General features: G+C 39.3%; 1 long non-coding RNA gene across 1 annotated transcript in view; it reads left to right on the top strand.

Annotated features, from left to right (window-relative positions):
* Positions 1-22,173, top strand: part of LOC106998492 (uncharacterized) — a 255,740-nt gene that overhangs the window by 42,149 nt on the left and 191,418 nt on the right. The gene's annotated exons all lie outside the window — the stretch shown is intronic.

Below are 22,173 nucleotides of genomic sequence, written 5' to 3'. Positions count from 1 at the left end.
GCAGTTCGAATAAGAGATGATGAGGACCTTTATCAAGGCATTGGAAGAAGTAAAGGAATAGAAGAAATAGTGTGAATATTTTAGGGGTAGACTTGATAGAATACAGTTACTAATTAGATGAGAGAGGGACAGAGAGGAATAAAAAAAAGAATTCCTGTGATTTTGGGATTGAGATCTCTTATTCAAATTGAAGAACACTGGGGAAGAAACAAGTTTGAGGACCAAGAAGTAATGGGTGGGAATAAGTTTGGTTTTGAGTATATTGAATTTGAAATGCCCGCAGAATATCCAAGTGGAGACATCTAGCTAGATATATTTTTCTAGAGCCCGGGAGACAATGAATTGGATGTGTGGTTTCAGGTGTAATAGCTGAAGCTGTGCATGATCATGAGGCCACTGAAGTCTTTGGATGGTGAGAAGCAGGGTATGGTTGGAAACAAGGCTCCCAGCCTTATTGCTAGTTTTTCTGTAAAATGTGACACCCATCAGGATCACAGACCTTGAGGACACAAAGCCAAACTTTGTCATTATCTCTGAATCTTTTGAGAGGGAACAATCTGGTCAGTGTTTGAGGCTGAGGAGCTTACTCTGAATACATGAATTAAATTAGAAAACATAAATAAGACTAACTGGAGGAACCTCAGAGGAAGCTGTATCCTAAATAAGTCTTGATTTCATTATGAATTGGCTTGGTGGAATGAAAATGGAAGAATAAATAGGATTTAGGTTCAGATTCCTCTGGGTTAGTTCTACTGAGATGTAATGCTTATTCAGATGCATATTAAGTTGAAGGAGTGAGTCACTAAGAGACATGTGATTTGGGGTCAGAGAACATTTGGGAGGGGTGAGCAATGGTGGTGAATGAACTTTTAATGTTTTGATGTTGTTGGACACATTTTGATTGGGAATTAAATTTCAAAAGAGGTCTTGGCCAATCAGTGACTGAAGTGTTTCCTCTGTAGCCACGAGGTGCAAAGAAATGGGAACACAATATGGCAAGGGTGTGGCTGCAGCATGACTCTGGTGCCTCAGGACAGGGGCGGCCTGGAAGGCATACTTTTTACTAGGGTGCAAAATAGAGACATATCTAAATATAAATTTTGGTTGTTGTTGTGGTTAATGTTTTCAAATTTTCCCCTCCTTCAGCAGTTTTTATTCTGTTGCCCTTTTCTTCTTTCATTTGTTAGCCACAAGAAACTAATCTTCTCAAACTTTTTTTTTTTGACTCTTTTGTCCGTGCTTAACAAACACTGTCATTTGTATGTTTACTATTCCATTATCCATCTAACTTCATCTTTAGACGCCCTGTGAGGAAGAATTATTAGTGCTATTTAATATATGAGGATGTCAAGTCATAGAATATTTTAAGAATTGAATTAGCTAACATGGCTAGAGCATTGTAGAGCTGGAATATGAATGTGGATTTCCTGATTTGAAGCTAGCATGCTTTACTTGACTGCATCTACTTTTATTCATAAGGGAAGTAAAGGTGAAGAAGAATAAGATAGCGGAAAGAAAACACACTATTTCAAAGGAGTTTCCAAGCATAAAAAATGTATCTTGAACTGCTAGAAACTAGCTTTGATTTTTTTAAGAACAAAAATTCTCATATGATTTCTAGAGCCTTATAATTTAGGGAAATTACAGCACAATATTCTGTTACAACATAAAAATCCATAACAGCTGTAAAGAAGGGGATGCTCTTTCTTTTAAAGGTGAATTTCTTTTAACTTTTTATGATCTATTAAAGAGCCTATAGCTACAAATGAGGAGGTGAGGGAGCCATAAATTATAGACGTTGAAATACTGAAATCTGTGAACATAAATGTTTCAATAAATACCGAGTGGTATCAAATTTTGCTGTGAAATTCCAAAGTGAAATATAATTCTTTAGTGTGAGGAAAAAAGTCTCCGAGTGAGCAACAGTTAAAGGTGGTCAGCTTGGCTTTTTATATTTTGAAGAGAGAGCAAAACCTTAAGGCCGTTTTGTGTCCGTCCAGAAACAGCCAGGCAACGGCTGTCTTCATGCCAATGGGTTGTTTGTCCTTTTTTTCCACTTTATGCCTTTCTTCTTGTTCTGTATATATACATTATATACCTATTACATATACAGAGGCCTTTTTGACATCAAAGGTTCTGATTCTGCAGCTAGGATAATCTAGAAGATTATACCGACCATAACATAGCAGGCACATGCCAGACACTTGACCCCTAAAAGTGAGTCACAGGCCATGGCATATTTAAACACAGTGAGAAGTGAAGTTAACAGCCAGCATGCTCTTGAACAAATGAGCATTGTTGTCACAATTGAAACCACATGCTGAGTAGTATAACATAGGTGCAACCTAACTGAGAATGTGTGGACAGTTAGAACCATGAATGTATTATTATTATTTTTTTATTTATATTATGTCTGTGAGTCTTGGGGCCCCTTCACTCTGTTTTCTTAGTGGAATTCAGCAACAAAAGCTCAGTTGCCTGGATGGAGTTGGGCACTAAAGGACAGAGTCCTCTCTAGCTGCTGGGACTGTAGAAAGATTTCAGCCACTGCAACAGGCTCCTGAGGACCTGATCTTCCTAAACCATGTCAAACCTGAACTTACCTAAGGGACTACATCACAGCTTTTTGAGCCAGACATCTCTGAATGCAAAGCTATTTCAGTGGTTGTTTATTACTTTCTGGAAAGTTTAGCCATAGACAGATGTATGAAGAGATATTGACCAAACTAAGTGGTTTACGCTTCATTTAGTTAGAAATAACACGTTTATTCTTCTGAGCTCCAATTTTTCAGCTTTAGTGCATCAATTTTTTTGTTTATTGGCAGTCCAAATTAAGACAAGTTAGATATGTTGAATTTTCTCTGCAGGCAGATGAGAATGGTTAAACAATGATTGATTCGTGTGTTCTTTATGTAGTAACAGCTACAGTGGTCTGGAAATCCCATTGGTAATTTCTTTTTGCTTCTGTTCAATATCTTTACTTGTAGCCAGTGATAGCCTCAGGGGAACGAGGAGAGAGAACATAGGAAGTGTCTTCTATTTGTTGGCGGCATTCCTCTCCTTTGGAAAAGGCATGGGGTCTGTGGGGAAGAGTGTAAACTGCTTGGAAAAGGAACCAACGGTACCATTTGCGTTTATTCAGTATACTTTTTCTCACACATTTCTGGGATTACTACTTTCTCCAGGTAAAAGCAAAGGCTGAGGTTAAATAACCAGTCTGTCTGGTAGTAGAGTTCCCTGACTTCATATCCACAGTTCATTTCACCATAGATGATATTTACAGTTCATTTAAAATCTTGTACCAGGGTCTTCTCATGCTTTCTAAGCATTTATTTATTTATTTGACACATTTTTAAGGATCTCTTTTGTATATAACAAGTGGCGGTTATTTGGGGGGAGAACATAAGGAATTATGGCACAGTGCTTTTCTTCAGTGTCTTTTAACTTAGAAGTGAAAAAATGCTCACACACACACTCGTAAGGATAAATTATACAGCAAAAAATTGAGTTCACAAAGCATCATTAGATGAATGGAATATTAAAAAATGCTTTGTAAATTCAGAGAAAAGGAAAAGTCAGCATTTCACCATGGACAGAAATTATTCTTGGGGAAGAGAAGACTTGTGCTGTGTCCTAGTTGCTCTGTAGGGATTGGATGGGAAGACAGGACAGGATACTTCCAGTATTATGGAGTGATGGTAGCCAAGCTGCAGAGGCAAAAAGAGCATTGCACAGGCAGGGAAGTGTGAGTAGACTAGTTTTACCAAGGAGAATGTCGACTTACTCTTTACTTTCTTTCTTTTTTTTTAAGAGACAGGGTCTCGCTCTGCCACCCAAGCTGAGGTGCAGAGATGGGAGCGTGGCTCACCATAGCCTTCAACTCCTGAGCTCAACTGATCCTCCTACCTCAGCTCCCCGAGTAGCTGGGACTATAGTTGCTTGCCGCCATGTCCAGCTAATTTTTTTTTTCTATTTTTTTAGAATAGGATCTTGCTCTGTTGCCCAGACCAGTCTTAAATTCTTGGCCTCAAAGAATCTTCCCACCTTGGCCTCGGAGTAGCTAGGAATGTAGGCATGAGCCACTGCAGCTGGCGACTTATTCTTTAATTTCAACAAAATTGCTTACTTCTCTGTGCGAGGTTCTTGAAATACAAAGATGACTGAGATGAACATGGTTTCTGCCATCAGAAAGGTTGGTGTTTTGTGGGTGATATAAACAATAAACATGGGAATCCATATTCCATTATGAAATAATGATAAATGGGAAAGAATTATTAGAAAACATACAGGGTTCTATGCGTGAAAACAGGATAAAACAATTGGAAAGTAAAAGAACTTTATATGTGGATTATAGCTTAAACAAAACAATATGATGTTGTATAGGTAGTCAGTCAACGGGTTCAATTCTTGGCTCTGCCATTTGTTGGCTATGGGAATTGGTAAATTATCAAACCTGTCTCAGCATAGGCTTCCTCCTTTACTAAGTGGGAATAGTACTATCTGCCTCATAGGATTGCCAAAAAATTGAATGAAATAAATCAATTGTAAAAAAAAACAAAAAACAAAAAACAAAAACAAAACCTAGTGAGCATAACTTTTGGTACCTAGTAGATACTCAATATTAAAACATCCTTCAATCATTCCGAAGTGCCAGAGAAATAAGAAAATGCTACTTTTTCTCTTAGAATAAGATTCTGAAATCTTCACAAACTCCCCTTTTCATCACTAATTTTACTTGTTGGGATGGCTTTGAGTTGGCTAACAGACCAGTCTTAGTCAACAGTCTTAGAATCTGAACATTTCTTTAGTAGCGGCAACACATACGCTTACATATTTGTCTTCTTTACTATTATTTTTGATGTGAGAAGTACGTGCTTTTTTCCCCATTAGTGAATATAAGACATTTCTGCTTAATGATTGGAGGGTGGCAACCAATTTAGCAGTTGCAATTTTTGCATTGATCAAAATAATAATACTGTATAATATCCCTATCCTACCCACAGAAATCCTTTCTTAGCTTCAGGAGTCACTGAAACAAGTTCAAGTTATATTAGGATCCTGAAGTGTTCTTCCTTTCCTCATTAAAGTGGGGGCTCTGAAATTTGGTGGGAAAACATCATCTTTTTTAACCTGACCTGTTGTGTTCCACTAGTATACTGATGGAAGCGTAGTGATGCCAGCAGGATACTCGTGTTGGCAGGTAGTGAGTGTTCAGAACAGGACATGGTTTCTGATATGCTTGGAGAATAACTTATCTGTGAAGGAAAAATTCATACTTTTCCATGTGAATATTCTTGGTGCCATTATTTTCCTTCTGTGGTATCTGACAGGAAGTTACTGAGTCCTGGTAAATATGGCTCTGTTGTTGTTGGAGATACCAAGAAATTGGAGAGGCAATTTCATAAAATAGCAGGGAATTAAGCTAAAGAGCAACTGAACTTCAAGAATCTCTGAACTCATGACACTGGGAAGAGATATTACGGTTTCTAACTGGTCCAGACTAAAGCTCTCAAACTGGATGTCAATAGTCAAAACACTAAATCAATAAAATATCAAATTCAAGCCATTTTATTGTCAAAATAAACTCATTTGTCCTTTGCGCAATAAGATTTTAATCTTTGCTGATGACTGCTGTTCTGTTTTGATTTAGTTCATATATAGGCGTGATACATCCTTCCAGAAAGGATTTTAGGTAGACAATGGACATAGACTTGTAAAGCTGTTACCCAGGAAAAGACCACTCAGAACTTCCAACATACTTTGTGAGACTGGATTTCAAACATTAGTCATACTCTTACTTTAATTCCTCTTGCTTTTGTTTTTATAGCTTTTCTCAATGATTTCCAGCTGTTTCTTGTCCCCTGGCCACTTTTCTTGGCCTTTCCATTCCATGTGGTCACTAACCATGATCGCTGGGCTCAGTAAAGTCTTTGTTATGAGAAAACAAGAAGTGCTCTGAAGAGGACATTGACTCCAGACTCAAATGGAAATGAGAAGTCTGCTGTTCTTGCTTAAATCAAGTGAATAAAGCAGCAAAATAAATGGTGATGTAGATGAAATATTTCACTTCTAAAAGCTCATACTTAATCTGACCAGTAATATCCATAATAATAATACCACTGAAATCCAAACCCTAAAACAAAATACACACTAAAGTATTTTAAACTATACCTGCCAAGAAATAGACATAATTTTCTATCAGTAATGGAAAGTGTTTCACCAGAGCTCTGTCCTGAATTAGGCACATGTTAATTTCCACTAACTACCTGGTCTGAAGTGTGTCAGTCCAAAATGACTGATAGAAATCTGATATAGTTTGGATGTTGTCCCCTCTAAATCTCATGTTGAAATGTAATCCCCAATACTGAAAGTGGGGTCTGATGGAAAGTGATTGGCTCAGGGGGGCAAATTTCTTATGATGGCTTAGTGCCATCCCCTTGTGATAGTGAGTTCTTGTGAGATCTGACTGTTTAAAAGTGTGTGGCACATCCTTACCTTTTCTCTTGCTCCCTGTTTCACCATTTGACATGTCTGCTTCTGCTTTGCCTTCACCATGACTAAAAACTCCCTGAGGCCTCACCAAAAGCTGAGCAGATGTTGGCACCAAATGTGTATAGCCTGCAGACCCTTGAGCCAATTAAACCTCTTCTCTTTATAAATTACCCAGTCTCAGATATTTCTTTATAGAAACACAAGGATGGCCTAACACAAAGCCTATCCATTTGAACACATCTCCCTTCCATGCAAATGTTAAAATGAGAATTAGGTAATGATAACTAAGTTAACAAGTATTTTAGCAAGTATCCAGAAGGCTGAAAGAGGAATAAGTGATGATTAGGGAAACAAAACAAAATGGAGGAACACCATTCGTCCTAGAAGACAAACAGAGGGGCTGCAGCTTTTTTCTGTATTTCTAGATATAGTTATGCACTGAATAATAATGTTTAGGTCAATAATGGGCCATGTATGCAATGGTAGTTCCATAAGATTATAATACTGTATTTTTACTGTATTTTACTGTACTATTTCTATGTTTAGATATGTAAATACTTAACATTGTGTTACAGTTCCCTATAGGATTCAGTACAGTAGTCACATGCTGTGCCGATTTGTAGCCTAGGAGCAATAGGCTAAACCTTATAGCCTAGATGTGTAGAAGACTATACCATCTAGGTTTCTAAAAGTACACTCTACAATGTTTGCACAACAAAATCATCTGACAACACATGATTAAGAGATGATGATGTCTTAATTCCTTCTTTTTTTACCTCCTCACAATCAATAAATAACCCATGCTTACTGAGTTTAACTCCCAAACATCAGTCTGGCATTGTCCTCAAACACCTGAATTTCTCTTTTCTTCTATCATTCTATTGCCTGCCTTAGGTCACACTTTTATTGTCTCTAGTTCTAACTGTTGCTGCAGCTTCTGGTTCTACTCCCTTTAGTTGTGGCTTTATACTAATTCATCTAAAATACAGATCTTACAAACTAAGCCACCTCTTTGCGTTCCCATGACTTTCAGGATCAGCACCTTAGCAGAGAATGCAGTCATCATGGTCTTCATCTTTACACCTTTGACGCCAGTCCCTTTCCTTACCCTTATCACTATGACACTGTTTATGTTCCAGAAGTGCTGAGGTTGTTCTTCTCTAAGATACGGTACAGCTACACATCTCAGTAATTTTGTTCTTGCCACTCATTTTGATTGAAAGTTCATTTTCTAGACTGTTCCTCTATCTCCATGCCTTCTTTTCCTAGCAATTTTTAGTTTATCTTTCAAAATGCTACTTAGCAGTCACCTTCTCTGTGAAATCTTGACTCCTTGCACTTCTATTATAATAAATATCAAATTTTATTTTATTTTTTGTATTATTTTTTCATTTCAATAGTTTTTTGGGAAACTGGTGTCGTTTGGTTACATATATAAGTTCTTTAGTGTACCCATCACCTGAGCAGTGTACACTGTACCCAGTGTGTGGTCTCTTATCCCTTAACCCCTCCCATCTTTCCCCCTGAGTTCCCAAAGTCCATTGTGTCATTCTTATGCCTTTCCATCCTCATAGCTTAGTTCCCACTTATCAGTAAGAACATACAGTGTTTGGTTTTCCATTCCTGAGTTACTTTACTTAGAATAATGGTCTCCAACTCCATCCAGGTTGCTGTGAATACCATTATTTTGTTCTTCTTTTATGGCTGAGTAGTATTCTATGCTATATATACACCACATTTTCTTTATCCACTCATTGATTGATGGGCATTTGGGCTCATTCTATATTTTTTGCGTTTGTGAATTGTGCTGCTATCAATATGCCTGTGGATGTATCTTTTTCATATAATGATGTTCTTTTTTTTCCTCTGGGTGGAGATACCCAGGAGTGGGATTGCTGGATCAAATGGTAATTCTACTTAAGGAATCTCCATACTGTTTTCCATAGTGGTTGTACTAGTTTATATTACCACCAGCAGTGTAAAAGTGTTCCCTTTGTTCCACATCTCCATCAACATCTATTATTTTTTATTATGGTCATTTTTGCAGGAGTAAGATGGTATTACATTGTGGTTTTGATGTGCGTTTCCCAAATAATTAGTGATTTTGAGCATTTTTTCCTATGTTTGTTGGCCATTTGTATATCTTTATTTGAGAGTTGTCTATTCATGAACTTAGCCCACTTTTGATGGGATTGTTTGTTTTTTTCTTGCTGATTTGTTTGAGTTCCTTGTAGATTCTGGATATTAGTCTTTTGTCAGATACATGGTTTGTGAAGATTTTCTTCCACTCTGTGGATTGTCTGTTTACTGTGCTGATTATTTCTTTTGCTGTGCAGAAGCTTTTTAGTTTAATTAGGTCCCATCTATTTATCTTTGTTTTTGTTGCATTTGCTTTTGGGTTCATGGCCATGAAGTCTTTGCTTAAACTAAGGTCTAGAAGGGTTTTATTGATGTTATCTTTCAGACATTTTATGGTTTTAGGTCTTAGATTTAAAGCTTTGATACATCTTTATGTAAGGTGAGAGATGAGATTCCAGTTTTTTTCTTCTACATGTGGCTTGCCAATTATCCCAGAACTGTTTGTTGAATAGGGTGTCCTTTCCCCATTTTATATTTTTGTTTGCTTTGTCAAAGATCAGTTGGCTATAAAGTATTTGGCTTTATTTCTGGGTTCTCTATTCTATTCCATTGGTCAATGTGCCCATTTTTATACCAGTGTCATGCTGTTTTGGTGACCATAACCTTATAGTATAGTTTGAAGTCCAGTAATGAGATGCCTCCAGGTTTGTTCTTTCTGCTTAGCCTTACTTTGGCTATGCAGGCTTTATTTTGGTTCCATATCAATTTTAGGATTTTTTTTTTTGCATTTCTGGGGAGAATGATGTTGGTATTTTGATGGGAATTGCATTGAATTTGTAGATTGCTTTTGGCACTATGGTCATTTTCACAATATTTGTTCTACCCATCCATAAACATGGGCTGTGTTTCCATTTGTTTGTGTCTTCTATGATTTCTTTCATTAGTATTTTCTTTGTAGATGTCTTGTTTCGTTTATAGTTTTTTTTGTAGATGTCTTTTACCTCCTTGGTTAGATATATTCCGAAGGTTTTTTTTTTTTTTTTTTTTTTTTTTTTTTTTTTTTTTTTTTTTCAGATATTGTAAAAGGGGTTGGGTTCTTGATTTGATTCTCAGCTTGGTCACTGTTGGTGTACAGCAGTGCTACTGATTTGTGTACATTAATTTTGTATCCTGAAACTTTACTGAATTAATTTATCAGTCCTAGGAGCTTTTTGGATGAGTCTTTAGGGTTCTCTAGGTATACAGTCATATCATTGGTAAACAGTGACAGCTTAACTTCCTCTTTACCAATTTGGATGCCCTTTATGTCTTTCTACTTTCTGATTGCTTTGGCTAGGACTTCCAGTAGTATGTTAAATAGAAGTGGTGAAAGTGGACAACCTTGTCTTGTCCAGCTCTCAGGGGAATGCTTCCAACTTTTCCGCATTCAGTGTAATGTTGGCTGTGGGTTTGTTATAGATTTATTACTTTAAGGTATGTCCCTTCTATGCTGATTTTGCTGAGGGTTTTAATCATAAAGTGATGCTGGATTTTGTCAAATGTTTATTCTGCATCTATTGAGATGATCATATGTTTTTTGTTTTTAATTCTGTTTATGTGGTGTATCACATTTATTGACTTATGTATGTTAAACCATCCCTGCATTCTTGGTATGAAACCACTTGATCATGGTGGATTATCTGTTTGTATGCTGTTGGATATGGTTAGCTAGAATTTTGTTGAGGATTTTTGCATCTATGTTCATCTGGGATATTGGTCTGTAGTTTTCTTTTTTGTTTTGTCCTTTCCTGGTTTTGGTATTAGGGTGATACTGGCTTCATAGAATAATTTAAGGAGGGTTCCCTCTTCCCCGATCTTTTGGAGTAGTGTCAATAGAATTGGTACCAGTTTTTCTTTGTATATCTGATAGAATTCAGCTGTGAATCCGTCTGGTCCTGGACTTTTTTTGTTGGCAATTTTTAAATTACCATTCACTTTGTTGAGAGTTTCTATTTCTTTTTGGTTTAATCTAGGAAGGTAGTATATTTCCAGGTTCATCCACCTCCTCTAGGTTTTTTAGTTTGTGTGCGTAAAGGTGTTAATAGTAGCCTTGAATGATCTATTGTATTTCTCTGGTATCGGATGTAATATCTCCTGTCTTATTTCTTTTTTAAAAAATTTATATTGATATTTTATTTTATTTTATTTATTTATTTTTTATTATTATTATACTTTAAGTTCTAGGGTACATGTGTACAACGTGCAGGTTTGTTACATATGTATACATGTGCCATGTTGGTGTGCTGCACCCATTAACTCCTCATTTACATTAGGTACATCTCCTAATGCTATCCCTCCCCCCTCGCTGCTCCCCACAATAGGACCCAGTGTGTGATGTTCCCCTTCCTGTGTCCAAGTGATCTCATTGTTCAGTTCCCACCTATGAGTGAGAACATGCGGTGTTTGGTTTTCTGTTCTTGCAATAGTTTGCTGAGAATGATGGTTTCCAGCTGCATCCATGTCCCTACAAAGGACACAAACTCATCCTTTTTGATGGCTGCATAGTATTCCATGGTGTATATGTGCCACATTTTCTGAATCCAGTCTGTCACTGATGGACATTTGGGTTGATTCCAAGTCTTTGCTATTGTGAATAGTGCTGCAATAAACATACGTGTGCATGTGTCTTTATAGCAGCATGACTTATAATCCTTTGGGTATATACCCAGTAATGGGATGGCTGGGTCAAATGGTATTTCTAGTTCTAGATCCTTGAGGAATTGCCACACTGTTTTCCACAATGGCTGAACTAGTTTACAGTCCCACCAACAGTGTAAAAGTATTTTTATTTCTCCACATCCTCTCCAGCACCTGTTGTTTCCTGATTTTTTAATGATCGCCATTCTAACTGGTGTGAGATGGTATCTCATTGTGGTTTTGATGTGCATTTCTCTGATGGCGAGTGATGATGAGCATTTTTTCATGTGTCTGTTGGCTGTTTGAATGTCTTCTTTTGAGAAGTGTCTGTTCATATCCTTTGCCCACTTTTTGATGGGGTTGTTTATTTTTTTCTTGTAAATTTGATTGAGTTCTTTATAGGTTCTGGATATTAGCCTTTTGTCAGATGAGTAGATTGCAAAAATTTTCTCCCATTCTGTATGTTGCCTGTTCACTCTGACGGTAGTTTCTTTTGCTGTGCAGAAGCTCTTTAGTTTAATGAGATCCCATTTGTCAATTTTGGCTTTTGTTGCCATTGCTTTTTGTGTTTTAGACATGAAGTCTTTGTCCATGTCTATGTCCTGAATGGTATTACCTAGGTTTTCTTCTAGGGTTTTTATGGTATTAGGTCTAACATTTAAGTCTCTAATCCATCTTGAATTAATTTTTGTATAAGGAGTAAGGAAAGGATCCAGTTTTAGCTTTCTACTTATGGCTAGCCAATTTTCCCTGCACCATTTATTAAATAGGGAATCCTTTCCCCATTTCTTGTTTTTTGTCAGGTTTGTCAAAGATCAGATGGCTGTAGATATGTATTATTTCTGAGGACTCTGTTCTGTTCCATTGGTCTATATCTCTGTTTTGGTACCAGTACCATGCTGTTGTGGTTACTGTAGCCTTGTAGTATAGTTTGAAGTCAGGTAGTGCGATGCCTCCAGCTTTGTTCTTTTGACTTAGTATTGTTTTGGCAATATGGGGTCTTTTTTGGTTCCATATGAACTTTAAAGCAGTTTTTTCCAATTCTGTGAAGAAAGTCGTTGGTAGCTTAATGGGGATGGCATTGAATCTATAAATTACCTTGGGCGGTATGGCCGTTTTCACGATATTGATTCTTCCTATCCATGAGCATGGTATGTTCTTCCATTTGTTTGTGTCCTCTTTGATTTCACTGAGCAGTGGTTTGTAGTTCTCCTTGAAGAGGTCCTTTACATCCCTTGTAAGTTGGATTCCTAGGTATTTTATTCTCTTTGAAGCTATTGTGAATGGCAGTTCATTCATGATTTGGCTCTCTGTCTGTTAGTGGTGTATAAGAATGCTTGTGATTTTTACATGTTGATTTTGTATCCTGAGACTTTGCTGAAGTTGCTTATCAGCTTAAGAAGATTTTGGACTGAGATGATGGGGTTTTCTAAATATACAATCATGTCATCTGCAAACAGAGACAATTTGACTTCCTCTTTTCCTAATTAAATACCCTTCATTTCTTTCTCTTGCCTGATTGCCCTAGCCAGAACTTCCAACACAATATTGAATAGGAGTGGTGAGAGAGGGTATCCTTACGTTGTGCCAGTTTTCAAAGGGAATTTTTCCAGTTTTTGCCCATTCAGTATGATATTGGCTGTGGGTTTGTCATAAATAGCTCTTATTATTTTGAGATACATCCCATCAATACAAAATTTATTGAGAGTTTGAATTTTGTCAAAGGCCTTTTCTGCATGTATTGAGATAATCATGTGGTTTTTGTCTTTGGTTCTGTTTATATGCTGGATGATGTTTATTCATTTGCATATGTTGAACCAGCCTTGCATCCCAGGGATGAAGCCCACTTGATCATGGTGGATAAGCTTTTTGATGTGCTGCTGGATTTGGTTTGCCAGTATTTCATTGAAGATTTTTGCATCTGTGTTCATCAGGGATATTGGTCTAAAATTCTCTTTTTTTTTGTTGTGTCTCTGTCAGGCTTTGGTATCAGGATAATGTTGGCCTCATCAAATGAGTTAGGGAGGATTCCCTCTTTTTCTATTGATTGGAATAGTTTCAGAAGGAATGGTACCAGCTCCTCCTTGCTCCTCTGGTAGAATTCGGCTGTGAATCCATCTGGTCCTGGACTTGGTTGGTAGGCTATTAGTTATTGCCTCAGTTTCAGAGCCTGCTGTTGGTCTATTCAGGGATTCAACTTCTTCCTGGTTTAGTCTTGGGAGAGTGTAAGTGTCCAGGAAATTATCCATTTCTTCTAGGTTTTCTAGTTTATTTGCGTAGAGGTGTTTATAGTATTCTCTGATGGTAGTTTGTATTTCTGTGGGTTTGGTGGTGATATCCCCTTTATCATTTTTTGTTGCATCTATTTGATTCTTCTCTCTTTTCTTCTTTATTAGTCTTGCTAGTGGTCTGTCAATTTTGTTGATCTTTTCAAAAAACCAACTCCTGGATTCATTGATTTTTTGGAGAGTTTTTTGTGTCTCTATCTCCTTCAGTTCTGCTCTGATCTTAGTTATTTCTTGCCTTCTACTAGCTTTTGAATGTGTTTTCTCTTGCTTCCCTAGTCCTTTTAATTGTGATGTTAGGGTGTCAATTTTAGATCTTTACTGCTTTCTCTTGTGGGCATTTAGCGCTATAAATTTCCCTCTACACTCTGCTTTAAATGTGTCCCAGAGATTCTGGTGTGTTGTATTTTTGTTCTCATTGGTTTCAAAGAACATTTTTATTTCTGCCGTCATTTCATTATGTACCCAGTAGTCATTCAGGAGCAGGGTGTTCAGTTTCCATGTAGTTGAGTGGTTTTGATTGAGTTTCTTAGCCTGAGTTTTAGTTTGATTGCACTGTGGTCTGAGAGAGAGAGTTTGTTATAATTTCTGTTCTTGTACATTTGCTGAGGAGTGCTTTACTTCCAACTATGTGGTCAATTTTGGAGTAAATGCAATGTGGTGCTGAGAAGATCATATATTCTGTTGATTTGTGGTGGAGAGTTCTTTAGATGTCTGTTAGGTCTGCTTGGTGCAGAGTGGAGTTCAATTCCTGGATATCCTTGTTAACTTTCTGTCTCGTTGATCTGTCTAATGTTGACAGTGGGGTGTTGAAGTCTCCCATTATTATTGTATGGGAGTCTAAGTCTCTTTGTAAGTCTCTAAGGACTTGCTTTATGAATCTGGGTGCTCCTGTATTGGGTGCATATATATTTAGGATAGTTAGCTCTTCCTGTTGAATTGATCCCTTTACCATTATGTAATGGCCTTCTTTGTCTCTTTTGATCTTTGATGGTTTAAAGTCTGTTTTATCAGAGACTAGGTTTGCAACCCCTGCTTTTTTTTTTGTTTGTTTTCCATTTGCTTGGTAGATCTTCCTCCATCCCTTTGTTTTGAGCCTATGTATGTCTCTGCATGTGAGATGGGTCTCCCGAATACAGCAAACTGATGGGTCTTGACTCTTTATCCAATTTGCCTGTCTGTGTCTTTTAATTGGACCATTTAGTCCATGCATATTTAAGGTTAATATTGTCGTGTGTGAACTTGATCCTGTCATTGTGATATTAGCTGATTATTTTGCTCACTAGTTGATGCAGTTTCTTCCTAGCATCAATGGACTTTACATTTTGACATGTTTTTGCAGTGGCTGGTACCTGTTGTTCCTTCCCATGTTTAGTGCTTCCTTCAGGATCTCTCGTAGGGCAGGCCTGCTGGTGACAGAATCTCTAAGCATTTGCTTCTCTGTAAAGAATTTTATTTCTCCTTCACTTATGAAACTTAGTTTGGCTGGATATGAAATTCTGGGTTGAAAATTCTTTTCTTTAAGAATGTTGAATATTGGCCCCCACTCTCTTCTGGCTTGTAGGGTTTCTGCCAAGAGATCTGCTGTTATTCTGATGGGCTTCCCTTTGTGGGTAACCCGACCTTTCTCTCTGGCTGCCCTTAACATTTTTTTCCTTCATTTCAACTTTGGTGAATCTGGCAATTATGTGTCTTGGAGTTGCTCTTCTTGCAGAGTATCTTTGTGGTGTTCTCTCTGTATTTCTTGAATTTGAATGTTGGCCTGTCTTACTAGGTTGGGGAAGTTCTCCTGGGTGATATCCTGAAGAGTGTTTTCCAACTTGGTTCCATTTTCCCTGTCACTTTCAGGCACTCCAATCAGATGTAGATTTGGTCTTTTCACATAATCCCATATTTCTTGGAGGCTTTTTTCATTTCTTTTTACTCTTTTTTCTCTACACTTCTCTTCTCGCTTCATTTCATTCATTTGATCTTCAGTCGCTGATACTCTTTCTCCAGTTGATCGAGTTGGTTACTTAAGCTTGTGCATTTGTCACATAGTTCTCATGTTATGGTTTTCATCTCTATCAGTTCTTTTAAGGACTTCTCTACATTGGTTGTTCTAGCTAGCCATTCATCAAATCTTTTTTCAAGGTTTTTAGTTTCTTTGCGCTGGTTACATAGTTCCTCCTTTAGCTCTGAGAAGTTTGATTGACTGAAGTCTTCTTCTCTTGACTCATCAAAGTCATTCTGCATCCAGCTTTGTTCTGTTGCTGGCGATGAGCTGCATTCCTTTGTATGGGGGAGATGCACTTTGATTTTTTGAATTTCCAGTTTTTCTGCTCTGCTTTTCCCCCATCTTTTTGGTTTTATCTGCCTTTCGTCTTTGATAATGGTGACGTACTGATGGGGTTTTGGTGTGGGTGTTCTTTCTTTTTGTTAGTTTTCCTTCTAACAGTCAGGACCCTCAGCCGTAGGTCTGTTGGAGTTTGTTTGAGGTCCACTCCAGACCCTGTTTGCCTGGGTATCAGCAGCAGAGGCTGCAGAAGATAGAATATTGCTGAACAGCGAGTGTTGCTGTCTGATTCTCGCCCTGGAAGCTTCGTCTCAGGTGTGTACCCCGCCGTGTGAGGTGTGAGCTGTCGGTCTGCACCTAGTGGGGGATGTCTCCCAGTTATGCTACTCAGGCAGTCTGTCGATTCTCAGTTCTCAGCCTCTGTGCTGGGAGATCCACTGCTCTCTTCAAAGCTGTCAGACAGGGGCATTTACCTCTGCCGAGGTTTCTGCTGCTTTCTGTTTAGCTATGCTCTGTCCCCAGAGGAGGAGTCTACAGAGGCAGTCTGGCCTCCTTGAGCTGTGATGGGCTCCACACAATTTGAGCTTCCCCTACAGCTTTGTTTACCTACTTAAGCCTCAGTAATGGCGGGTGCCCCTCCCCCAGCCTTGCTGCCGCCTTGCAGTTAGATCTCCAACTGCTGTGCCAGCAATGATGGAGGCTCCTTTGGCGTGGGACCCTCCAGGCCAGGTGTGGGATATAATCGCCTGGTGTGCCATTTGCTAAGACCCTTGTTAAAGTGCAGTATTAGGGTGAGAGTTACCCAGTTTTCCAAGTTTTGTGTGTCTCAATTTCCTTTGGCTAGGAATAGAAATTCCCTTCCCCCTTGCACTTCCCAGGTGAGGCAATGCCTCGCCCTGCTTCAGTTCTCGCTGGTTGGGCTGCACTTGCGGACCAGCACCAACTGTCCGACATGACATGCCCCACTGAGATGAACCCGGTACCTCAGTTGAAAATGCAGAAATCACCCATCTTCTGTGTTGCTCACACTGGGAGCTGGAGGCTGGAGCTGTTCCTATTCAGCTATCTTGGGTGCACCCTGGTATGTATCCTCCTGTCTTATTTCTAATTGAGCTTATTTATATCTTCTCTCTTCTTTTCTTGATTAATATTGTTATTAGTCTATCAATTATATTTATCTTTTCAAAGAACTAACTTGTTGTTTCATTTATCTTTTGCATTTTTTTTTCTTGTTTCAATTTCATTTAGTTCTGCTCTGATCTTTATTATTTCTTTTCTTCTGCTCGGTTTAGATTTGGTTTGTTCTTGTTTCTCCAGTTCCTTGAAGTGTGACCTTAGATTGTCTTTTTGTATGTTTTTGGACTCTTTGATATATGCATTCAATGCTCTGAACTTTCCTCTTAACACCACTTTTGCTGCATTCCAGAGGTTTTGACAGGTTATGTCACTATTATTGCTCAGTTCAAAGAATTTTTAAATTCCTATCTTGATTTCTTTATTGACCCAAAGATCATTCAGGAGCACATTATTTAATTTCCATGTATTTACATGGTTTTGAGGGTTCCTTTTGGAGTTGATTTCCAGTTGTTTTCCACTGTGGTCTGAGAGAGTACTTGATATAATTTCAGTTCTTAAAAACTTATTGAGACTTGTCTTGTGGCCTATCATATGGTTTGTCTTGGAGAATGTTCCGTATGCTGATGAATAAAATGTGTATTCTGCAGTTGTTGGGGAGAATGTTTTGTACATATCTGTTAAGTCCATTTGTTCTAGGGTATAGCTTAAGTCCATTGTTTCTTTGTTGACTTTCTATCTTGATTACCTGTGTAGTGCTGTCAGTGGAGTATTGAAGTTCCCCAGTATTATTGTGTTACTGTTTATCTCATTTCTTAGGTCTAGTAGTAATTGTTTTATAAATTTGGGGTATCTGATGTTATGGGGTGTGTGTGTGTGTGTGTGTGTGTGTGTGTGATTTTGATTTTTCCTGTTGGACTAGTCCTTTTATCTTTATATAATGTCCCTCTTTGCTTTTTTAAACTGTTGTTGCTTTAAAGTCTGTTTTGTCTGATATAAGAATAGATACTCGGGCTTGCTTTTGGTGTCGATTTGCATGGAATATCTTTTTCTATCCCTTTACCTTAAGTTTAAGTGAGTTTTGCGTTCTGAAGTTCTTTCTTCTTCTTGTTTCTTTTGTTGAATCAAAATCCCCTTTCTAGTGTGTTTTGCATTTATCTAAGTGTGTCCTTCATTTCCAGAAGTTATGATTATTTTTATTTATGCTCTCTATTTCTCTGGCGATTATTTCTGTCCATATCCTGTAATGCTCTTTTCATTTCTTTAACTTGGTATTCAACTTTCTGTGGTGTCTCCTTGTTGAGCTTAAAAATCAATGTTCTGAATTCTTTCTCTGGCAATGCAGACATTTTTTCTTGGTTTGGATCTATTGCTCATGAGCTAGTGTGATCTTTTGTGGGTGTTAAAGAACCTTGTTTTGTCACATTACCAGAATTGTTTTCCTGATTCCTTCTCATTTGGGTAGACTATGTTAGAGGGAAGATCTGAGGTTCAAGGGCTGCTCTTCGGATTCTTTTGTCCCACGTGGTACTGTCTTGATGTGGTTTCCTGAGAGTAGAGCTTCGGTGATTGTACTTTCTCTTCTGGTTCTACCCTCCAGGGGAACTACTGCACTCTGGGCTGGTACTTGGGAGTATCTGCAAGGAGTCCTGTGATGTGATGCGTCTTTAGGCCTTTCAGCCTTGAATACCAGCACCTGCCCTGTGGTAGGTAGCTGGGGGAAAGAAGTGGACTCTGATATATGGTTTGGCTGTGTCCCCATCGAAATCTCATCTTGAATTATAGTTCCCATAGTCCCCATGTGTCATGGGAGGGACCCAGTGGGAGGTCCTTCATGAATCATGAGGGCAGTTACTCCCCATGCTGTTCTGTTGTGAATTCTCATGAGATCAGTTGGCTTTATAAAGGGTTTTCCCCCCTTTTGCTTGGCATTTCTTGCTGCCACCATGTGAAGAAGGATGTGTTTGTTTTCCCTTCCACCATGATTGTAAATTTCCTGAGGCCTTCTTAGCCATGCTGAACTGTGAGTCAATTAAACCTATTTCCTTTATAAGTTACCTGGTCATGGTTATTTCTTCATAGCAGTATGAAAATGGACTAATACAATAAATTAGTACTGGGTAGTGAGACACTGCTATAAAGATACCCAAAAATGTGGAAATGACTTTGGAACTGAGTAACTGGCAGAGGTTGGAACTATTTGTAGGGTTCAGAAGAAGGCAGGAAAAGGTAAGAAAGTATGGAACTTCCTAGATATATGGAGAGCTCAGAAGACAGGAAGATTTGGGAAAGTTTGGAACTTCCTAGAGACTTGTTGAATGACTTTGACTAAAATGCTGATAGTGATATGGACAAAAAGTCCAGGCTGAATTCGTCTCGATGGGGATGAGGAACTTGTTGGGAACAGGAACAAAGGTGACTCTTGTTATACTTCAGCAAAAAGACTGGCAGCATTTTGCCCCAGCCCTAGAGATCTGTGGAAATTTGAACTTGAGAGAGATGATTTAGGATGTCTGGTGAAAAGAATGTCAAAGCGGCAAAGAATTCAAGAAGCAGCTGAGCATAAAAGTTTGGAAAATTTGCAGCCTGATGATGCAATAGAAAAAAACCCCTATTTTCTGCGAAGAAATTCAAGCCAGCTGCAGAAATTTGCCTATGTAACAAGGAACTGAATGTTAATCACCGAGACAATGGGGAAAATGTCTCCAGGGCATGTTGGAGGTCTTTACAGCAGTCCCTCCCATCACAGACTCAGAGGCCTAGGAGAGAAAAAGGGTTTCCTGGGCTGCATCCAGGGTCCCCTGTGTGCAGCCGGGACTTGTTTCCCTGCATTCCAGCCACTCCAGCCCTCGGCTAAAAGGGACCAAGGTTCAGCTTGGGCTGTGGCTTTAGAGGGTATAATCCCCAAGTCTTGGCAGCTTCCACATGTTGTTGAGCCTGTGGGTGCACAGAAGTCAAAAACTGAGGTTTGGGAACCTTCTCCTAGATTTGAACGGACATATGGAAATACCTGGATGTCCAGGCAGAAGTTTGTTGCAGGGGTGGAGCCCACATGGAGAACCACTGCTAGGGCAGTGCAGAAGGGAAATGTGTGGTTGGGGCCTTCACACAGAGTCCCCACAGGGTCACTGCCTAGTGGATTTGTGAGAAGAGGGCCACTGTTTCCCAGACCCCAGAATGGTAGATCCACTGATAGCTTGCACTGCACACTTGGAAAAGCTGCAGAAACTCAACACCAGCCCATGAAAGCAGCCAGGAGGGGCCCTGTACCCTGCAAAGCCACAGGAATGGAGCTGCCCAAGTCCATGGGTACCCTCCTCTTCCCTGAGTGTGACTTGGATGTGAGACATAAAGTCACAGGAGATTGTCTTGAAACTTTAAAGCTTAATGACTACCCTATTAGATTAGGGTCTGTAGCCCTCTTTTTTGGCCAATTTCTCCCATTTGGAATGGGAGTGCCTGAGGTGCCTGGGGTAGAATGATATTCCTGAGGTGCCTGGGGTAGAATGACATGGTTTGGCTGTGTCCCCACCTAAATCTCATCTTGAATTTTAGTTTGCATAATTCCCACATGTCTTGGGAGGGACCCATAATTGAATTATGGAGGCAGACACCCCCATGCTGCTATTCTTATGATACTGACTGAGTTCTTACAAGATCTGATGGTTTTTATAAGGGGCTTTTCCCCTCTTTGCTTGGCACTTCTCTTTGCTGCCACCATGTGAAGAAAGATGTGTTTGCTTCCTCTTCCACCACAATTGCAAATTTCCTGGGGCTTCCCCAGCCATGCTGAACTGTGAGTTCATTCAGCCTCTTTCCTTTAGAAATTACTCGGTCTAGGTATTTCTTCAGAGCAGTGTGAAAATGGACTAATACATTCTGTGTGGATCCTTGGTTGTACTTTTGTTTAGCATGCTGTTTCTGTGTTGGTTGGCCTCCAGCCAGGAGGTGGGGCTTTCAAGAGAATATCAACTGCAGTAGTGTGGAAGGGTTACAACCTGGCCCAAGGGGCACCTGGATAGTTATTCTGATTTCTCAGGTGGCGGGAATCATCATAGAGCTCCCAAGAGATTATATCCTTTTGTTTTCAGCTACCAGGGTGGGTAGAGAAAGACCATCAGTTAGGGGCAGGGTTAGGTGTATCTGAGCTCAGACTCTTTTTGGGTGGGGCTTGTTGCAGCTGCTGTGAGGAGTGGGGGTGTGATTCTCAGGCTGATGGATTTGTGTTTACAGGATGATGGCTGCCTCTGCTGCATCATACAGGTTGCCAGGGAAGTGGGGGAAAGCAAGCAGTGACAGGCCTCATCCACCTCCTATCCAGGTCAACAGGCCAGTCTCAGTCCAACCATGCCTCCCCAACAGCACCCAGTGAGAGGGGCTGAGAATTTGTCCCAGGCTACCAGCCTCCCTGCTGAGAAGACAAGCAGGGCTTTCAGGTTTTGCACCTCCTTGCCTGCTGCAGCTTATGTGCTTTTTGCACACCCTGTTCACTCCCTTCTCCAGTTACTGTGAGAAAGCTTCACATTTGAGTGAAATTGTTAGAAAGTTCAGCTGGAAGTTTCCTTCTCCCTGTGGTCTTTCCCCAATTCCACTGGCAGGTCTCCCCAACGACCCCTGTGAGACTAAGTCAAGAATGGAATGGTTTCCCTGGAAACCGTTTGAAAGTGCCCACAGGGCTTTTCCCATTACTTCCTCTACCCCTGTATTTTGCTCAGCTCTCTAAATTTGTCTCTGTTCCAAGTATGGTCAAATCTTTCTCTTGTTATCTGAACCTTCAGGTTCCCCAGTGAGAATGTGTGTTTGGGGGCTTGTGTTTCCCCTTCACACCTAGGGCACTTACAATTTTTCAACTGTCTCATGGACCCTGCAGTGGCAAACTGAGTCTTTCAAAAGGTCTGTGGATTATCTTAACTTTCCTGGTATGTTTCTGCAGTAATTTTTGGAGCAAAAATGTTCATGATATTAGTCTTCACACGCTGCTCTGTCTGTCCGAGTGTGAACTGCAAGTTAGTCCTAACTCCTATCTGCCATTTTCCTGAGCCAACTTGCTTATTTGTTGTGAATGTCTGTTTCTCTTAGACTGTGAGCTTTTAAGGCAGGATGGTATATTTGCAGCTTCAAGGCTCAAGTTTTTTTTTTTTTTCCATCCAATGTAGAAAAATTTCAACCATTGTTTCTTTAAATATTTTTTTCTGTCCCCTCTCTTTACAGAGACTCCAGTGACACTTCCTTTACACTCCTTGAAGTTGTCCTGCAGTCTACTGATGTGCTTTATTTATTTGATTCATTTTT

The sequence above is a fragment of the Macaca mulatta genome, chromosome 5 (genome assembly GCF_049350105.2).
Source record: "Macaca mulatta isolate MMU2019108-1 chromosome 5, T2T-MMU8v2.0, whole genome shotgun sequence".
Classification (NCBI taxonomy): Eukaryota; Metazoa; Chordata; class Mammalia; order Primates; family Cercopithecidae; genus Macaca; species Macaca mulatta.
Note: the sequence above shows the minus strand (reverse complement) of the source record. Positions and strands in the feature narration are given on the sequence as shown.